The sequence below is a fragment of the Pan troglodytes genome, chromosome 22 (genome assembly GCF_028858775.2).
Source record: "Pan troglodytes isolate AG18354 chromosome 22, NHGRI_mPanTro3-v2.0_pri, whole genome shotgun sequence".
In the NCBI taxonomy this organism is placed as follows: domain Eukaryota; kingdom Metazoa; phylum Chordata; class Mammalia; order Primates; family Hominidae; genus Pan; species Pan troglodytes.
The window spans coordinates 2,423,224-2,430,639 of record NC_072420.2 but is presented as its reverse complement, the minus strand read 5'-3'; the positions used below and the strand labels follow the sequence as shown (position 1 = coordinate 2,430,639).

The following is a 7,416-nucleotide window of genomic DNA, read 5'->3' as shown; positions in this document are numbered from 1 at the left end:
GGCCCTGAAAAATGCGAGTGTTTGCTTTTTATAGCCTGAAAGTTACAGGGGAACAAAGGAATTCTTTTGGTTCCCGCTCTTTCAGTAAAACTTTGAACGGCTGTCCTTTTATCGGAGACTTTCCTGGTGGTGTTTGTACTGGGCTCAGGAAGTTTGAGAGATATATGGTGATATGTGGTGGGATGGGAGGATGGGATGTGTTTGTACTGGGCTTGTTTGTTTTGAGCCTGGGGCTGAGGAATGTGCCCGGCTCCTTTCACTAGTAAGTTAGCCTTTCTTAAGCCTGTGATCAGCCTTTTCCTTTGCTTCCTCATCTCGGTTAATTAACACCTTGGTTGTCACTTTAATAAGCTGAGTAGCATTCAGGCCTACGGAGCTTCTAACTTCTGCAATTTATGCCTGATATCTCCTTGGGTCTACCTTACAAATGCTGTATTCACCCTGCACTGATTTTTTAGTAGCCTCAGGGTTAAATGGAGTGTACAATAAAAATGCCTCATAAAGTCTTTCATAAAACTTGCTGTGCTTTTATCTGCACCCTGAAGCACCTCTGAGATTATTTAAAATATTGATTGCCTTTTTCTTTTACCATCCTTTAGCCTTTGCAGATGGGCTTCTCGGCACCTTTGTAGGTGCTGAATCTGGACTGCATCATCTGGGTCCTAGTGGGGGTCCTCCTGTCCTCTTAAGAGGCATGAGCATATCTTATGCACAACCAGACCTGAGATGGCCTGCCTGATTTTCGCTCTCATTTCACCTTCTCGGGTGAGGCTGGCAGCATGTATCCATTTGAACTTAACTCCTTAGGGACAGTTACCTTGGTAAAGGGGGTAGATTGGAATGTAAGGAGGAGCGGTCTCTATTCTTTCCTGTGGTTGTTACAAAACCGGTTTTTCTGCCTTTTCTGAGATTTTTTAAATTGTCTTCAGCTGCTGGGGCAGCTGATTTTACTTTCACTTTTGGCTGGGAGGTGCTACAAGCCTCTGTGTCTCCTTTTAACTCTGTAGCTGCCAGAGCAGCTGATTTCTCTTGCCGTGAGCTGCGAGCATTCTACAGTAAACTGCTAGGCAGGGCTGCATTCATTTAGCCATGAGTCAATATAAAGACTAGGCCTGAATGTCCTGGCTGTTCTCTGAGCCTAGTCACCACCTTAAAACACACGGCCAATTTTTCTATAGTGCCTTTGGCAAGCCATCTGACACTAAAACAGGGCTGTTCTAATTCACAGTATGTCCTTAACTTTTGAACATTCGGTTTCATCCTATAATCACCTCTAAATCTTTAAAATTCATTATTATGCTTTTCAAAGGAGTCACTTTTGATGTTTTCCCTCTCATTTCCTCTCTTGCAGTTCACTTTCACTCTGACTTTCACTCTTGAGTCCACCAGACCTGGTCCTGTTGCGGGAGTTTCAGATGCTGCTTAGCCAGGAACATGCCTTCCCCTGTCACAGACTGCTGCAGCTGTAAAGCTGGTACTATCAGCCATATGAAGCATCTTAGGTCTGATTTTCCCCACATTTGCCTCAGAGCACACAGCCACCACTAAGGGATCTGTGCCTCCCCATGTCACTCCCCACATTGGCCTCTCCCAACGTAGCAGGAAGAGCCACAGACAAAACCCCTTGGACACTGAGTTAAAGAAGGAAGGTGTTTATTCAGCTGGGAGCTTCAGTAAGACTGCTTTCCCAAGAGCTGAACTCTCCGAGTGAGCAATTCCTGTCCCTTTTAAGGGCTCACAACTCTAAGAGGGTCCGCATGAGAGGGTCATGATCTATTGAGCAAGCAGTGGGTATGTGACCGGGGGCTGCATACACTGGTAATTAGAAACGTGCTGAACAGGACGGGGATCTTCACAGTGCATTTTTTATGCAAATAACCGATTAGATCAGGGGTTGAGCTTTAACTACCAGGCCCAGGGTGTGGCGCTGGGCTGTCTGCTTGTGGATTTCATTTCTGCCTTCTAGTTTTTGCTTCTTCTTTCTTTGGAGGCAGAAATTGGGTATAAGACAATATGAGGGTTGGTCTCCTCCCTTATTTTCCCCCTTTGAGACTCTCACTCATTTTATTAGTGGGAGTTCTCACCTTCTTCCTCACTACCTATGTCTTCCTCTATCACAGATTGATAGTGATTCATGTAGTACACTTGTGCTGAAGCATTCTGGTGAACTAGAGTTGCGATGAAACCTTTTACCACTTGAATGAGTACAGCTAGTAAGCAAGAGATCAGTAAGGAGGTTCCTGTTACTACTACAATTTCCATTATAAGAGTTTTAAATCCTTCTAGTGCTGGGAACCATTTTCAAACATGGCCTCAGGGTCAAATCGGTGCCACACTTGTACAGGCACATGTGCCATTTTCATCATGTCTTTAACTATATCTTTGACTACTTGCCCCTGATCATCTCTGTGCAGACAGCAATTGGACCTAATTACAGTCACTAAATTGGGCCTAGTTACAGTCACATTTAATTTACTAAAATAACCAGACAGCAAGACAGGTTTCCAAACATTGGCAAATGTTTCAAGGAGAAAAAAAAATACCCCACTAGAGAAGCATGGTTGTATCTCTGTGTGTACATACACACGGGGCCAGGCAGTTCTATGCATGATAGTCTGGGACTGTAAAAGTGACTATGCAACCCTTTACATTCTGTCACATAACTTACAATTTAAAGTGAGCATCTTTTTCTGTGAGTTAGAAATTGACTTTTGTTTTTTAGTTGGGAGCCACTTTTAGCATTTTTCCCTTTGTTGATACGTAATAATAGTATATATTTGTGATGCATGAGTGATATTTTGATACATGCATGCAATGTACAGTGATCAAATCAGGGTAATTAGAATATCCATCACCTCAAACATGGATACTATTTTCTTTGTGTTTGAAAAATTTCCTTTGTGTTGGGAGAATTTAAAGCCATCTCTTCTATCTATTTTAAAATATATTAAAAATTAGGGTTAACTGTAGTTATCCTACTGTGCTGTCAGACACTAGAAATTATTCCTTCTATGATAAAAAGTTTAGGCTATATCCCATGGGTAGTAGGACACCACATGACTGAGTGGTCATCTGGGAAATTATCTGGATGACTTTGGAACAGTCCTGGCTGAGCCAGGTGGCTGTTGCAACAAACTGTGGGGAAGCCCCTCCCCTAATACCCCCTAAGCCAGCTGTCACTACATGGCAGGAAACCTCCAAACCTGAGGGCCCCAGGAAACAATGACAGTCCCCACTCACATGCAACTTGCGCTGTGCTCAGTGCCCTCCACATTGAGCCTGATCTAGCTTTACCCGAGGGCTGTGAGGTGGGACAATCAGTATCCCTTTATTTTAAAAGGCTCAGTGAAGCTTTGGGCTTAATGTGAGTGAAGTGATCCTAAAAGCTGACTCTGGGATCCCGGCTCCACCACTGACCAGTCCTGCAGGTGGCGAGAGTTGCCTCTCCTCCCCTCGATTTCATTTTGTCCTCTGTGAAGTGCGGCCGTGCTGATGACTCACATATCAGGGATACATGGGAACTGTCAATGAACGGAGTGCTCTGCACAGTGCCTGGAGCCCAGAATGCAGATGAGGGAGGAGGGTGAGCCATAATTCTGAGGGAAGTCCCAACATAATTTAGCCCTTCCATCTAGTAGCCGGGCCCCAGTACAGAGTCCTATGCCAGTGACAGGGCAAACTGAGACCAGCTCAAACACAGCCTCTTCCTCAGCAGCAGGGCCCAACTAAGGCACTTGGTGTTTTGGTTCATTTCCTGCAGCTTCAATGTAAAGAATATTGTGAGACATTTGCTGGAACAACTGAAAATCAGAAGAAGAGACAGCTCTTCTCCATCTCCCTGAGAGCTCTTCCCCAGAATGTGTTTATCCAGAGAGGAGGGGAAATATTTATTTTTCGTAAAGAGTAAGTGCTAGATTCGAATATTATATGAAAATCTCATTCTACTACAAACTCGGATTTGTGGTTGTGGTTCTTTTTATTTCACTTGTGTAAGCTTAAATGAGATACAGAATCTAACATTTCTCCTTGAATTATGAAATCCTACAGAGTCGGCCGCATAATGTATGAGGAAGAAGAGAAAAACAGCCATACTTTCTGGCTGCCGGATAAGACACCCAAGTCCATCTTTCTCAGAGCATATGTTCATTTTAGTATTAGCCCAAGGAAAGAGTGAAGATAGATCATTCAAACTTGCAGAATTAATAATTTGCAGGTATTTTCACAAAGCATAGTGACAGTCTTGGAAATATAGATTTCTTTAAAAAGCAGTTGCAGAGATCAGGAGGATGAATACCTTTCTATGATTTTACAAAAAATGCATCAACTTCTGCTTCACTTGCTGAGGTTTCCTCTAAGCAACTATTAGGACATTGTCGTTTTTTCTTCCAACTCTGGAGTTGCATCAGGTCTATGTGGAAAAAAACATTATAAAATAATCAAAATGACCAACGTGAAAAGGAGAAGGCCAGGGAAAGTCCATTGACAATGGATGCAGGGCAGAAAGGAAGCTGCATTCTCAATCTTCTTCTGGTGTCCTGTGATTGAGTCTTTACCTTAGATATAAATCCTCCCAGAGTTTTGTCTCTTACCTTAGAATTTCTATTCTTTTTTTAAGTTAGTTTCTTATCTAGAATGAAAGAATTGTAATGCCACTTTATGGCTACACCTGGGCCTTATTCTGTAAATATTTTTACTATCTATGAGGTAAAATTCCCAGCATTAGGGCAATTCTTTATCCAACTTTTCCTTTCTGAGACAGAGTCTTGTTGTGTCACCCAGGCTGGAGTACATTGGTACAATCTTGGCTCACTGCGATCTCCATCTCCTAGGTTCAAGAGATTCTGCTGCCTCAGGCTTCTGTGTAGCTGAGATTACAGGCACCCAGCTTCATGCCCAGCTAATTTTTGTACGTTTAGTATGTTTAGTAAATTTTGTATTTTTAGTTTCACTATGTTGGTCAGGCTGGTCTTGAACTCCTGACCTAAAATAATCTGCCCGCCTCGGCCTTCCAAAGTGCTGGAATTACAGGTGTGAACCAATTCTTTTTGAGGAATAAATTACCTGAAAGTCCTCAAGCCTTTCTGTCAGGCGTATCTTGGCCTTTTCTCTCTGACTGGGGTCCGATGAATCACAGGTGGGAACTATTTTTCTATATTCCTAACCAGTGATAATCCTTGCACTCTTTATTTCTAATTAAAAGAAATCCAAAGTGGAGATAGTTATTTGAGAGGTCTCTAAAGACAAACTAGGAGGACATGAGGAGTTGAATTAATACTCACACACACCCAGGTGGAATTTTACCTGTTCGAACTGGGAAAATTACAGATGTCCTAAAAAGGCAACTGCATTTGACTTGAATTGTTTATACTGAGCCTGATCACAAACCTCCTGAAGAGAAAGCTGTGCTGAATTAAGCTGATGATTGCCTATATACAGTCTAAGCTGGCAACCAACCATTGTCCGTCATAGACTGTGCTAAAATCTTTCACTTGTGTAAACTTGCAGTAAAACTTTACAAGTCCCTCCCTAACCTCATCTGAATGGAACATGATATAGCTTCTTGCTAAATTTGTGTCTCCCAAGTAGCAATTTATAAAAAATCATGATTAACATGCTTTTTATTTTATTTTCCACAGGGTTTGTTTTAGTCCCATGTTATAAAATGCTTTTCTCAAGAAAGCATAGAGCCCATTCTCTTCTCTGGAGAGAATCGCAGCCTTGCAAAAGAGAGAATTAAAAATACATACATATAAGTAGCAAGAATTTAAAACTCAAAATACTAAATATGTTACAAAAGCATGTAAGCAATAGAACAAATAGGATGAATAGCAAAATGGATAAAATCAACTGTGAGTTGAAAGCCTGAAAGTTCAGGTGCAGGTGTTGAAAATGTTTCAGAAAAAAACTAAAGAGATAAATATTTATAAAAATAAAGACCTGGGCTCAGTTGGTCACACTTGAAATTTCAGCTGCTAGGGATGCTGAGGCCAGAGGATCAATTAAGGCCAGAAGTTTGAGACAAGCCTAAGCAAGAGCTTGTCACTAAAAATGTTTTAAAAATTATTTTGACATTATACTGTGGTCTCAACTACTTAGAAGGCTGAGGCAGGAGGATCACCTGAGCTCAGGAAGTTGAGGTTACAGTGAACTATAATCATGCCACCGTACTCCAGCCTGGAGTGAGGCAAAATCTAGTCACATTAAAATAAAATAAAATAAAATAAAATAAAATAAAATAAAATAAATAAAATCTAGTCACATTAAAATAAAGTACAATTATCAAGGACAAAAATAAAATTGTACAACTTGGCAATAGAAAAAAATAGAGCATAGAGCAATTGGGGGAAAGGGGGTTGAAAGTATAATTTCCTTTTTATTTCCTTAGTTGGTCATTACTTAGACTTTTTCACTTAATTAAAATTTTCTTACTCTTGGTGCCCAGTTAACCCCAGAGCATTTTTAATTAATTGGTTTAGAGGTAGATACTCACATAAGCTTTCCACTGCAAATTACAAGAGCCAAATTTTAAATAAATATTCGACCTCTAAATTTTCTATTTGCAATATTTAAGGAAATAAAAATTATAAAAAACACTTTGTAAAACATTTAGTATGTAACTGCTGTTTCTAACGTATAATAAATCCAATTATGGCAGAGACTCACTCTGTTGTTGAGAATCTCTCCATTATATGACTGCTGCTTGTGGTGCTGAAACCTCAGCAAGAAAGAATATATAAATGTCTGAACATTGCTTTAAAAAGACAATGTACATTTAATGTAGAGATATGTGACCAGCTTAGAAAGCTGCACTTTTTCCACAGCAGGCAAGCCGGAGCCTGGATAACCCAGGGTCACAGCTCATGAGAACATAGGGCTGGACTGTGAGAAAACAAGAAGCACTTAGTGCAGAGGAGTTGACAAGCCACCAACTGGGCTGAGAAAAAAGAGCTGGTAGATTAATTTCCAAATTATACTACAAAACATACAATAAACAGATCCCATAGCTTTATACATTAAAACCAAATGATGAGAAACAGTGAGGATTGCATTAAATTAAATTAGGAGCAGGTAAAGACTGGTTTATGATCTTGAAACTTTAGTCACTCTCCACACTTCGATCCCATGACCCGGTAATTATTTCCTCCTTTCTGCATGCCTTGGGCACTGGTCCATTTCTGGCCCCAAAGTGTTCCTTTTTCTAATAAGAGTACTTACTTCATCTCTTAATACACTTCCTTTCCTTGCATACTGTGCCCCAAAGAAGAAATATTAAAAACTTTCCTGATGTTTTTCTGCTGGTGGGTTTATGGGCTCAGAGTGATGATAAGAACAGCCAATGAGTTTGTGGAGCCAGATAGTGCTTAAAATATGGACTTTAGTCCAGTGAAGCCTAACAAGATTGGCACCTGAGCACTC

At 40.7% G+C, this 7,416-nt stretch overlaps 1 pseudogene; it reads right to left on the bottom strand.

Moving 5' to 3' along the window:
• Positions 6,797 to 6,949, bottom strand: PANTROV1R-PS296 (vomeronasal 1 receptor panTroV1R-ps296 pseudogene; annotated as a pseudogene).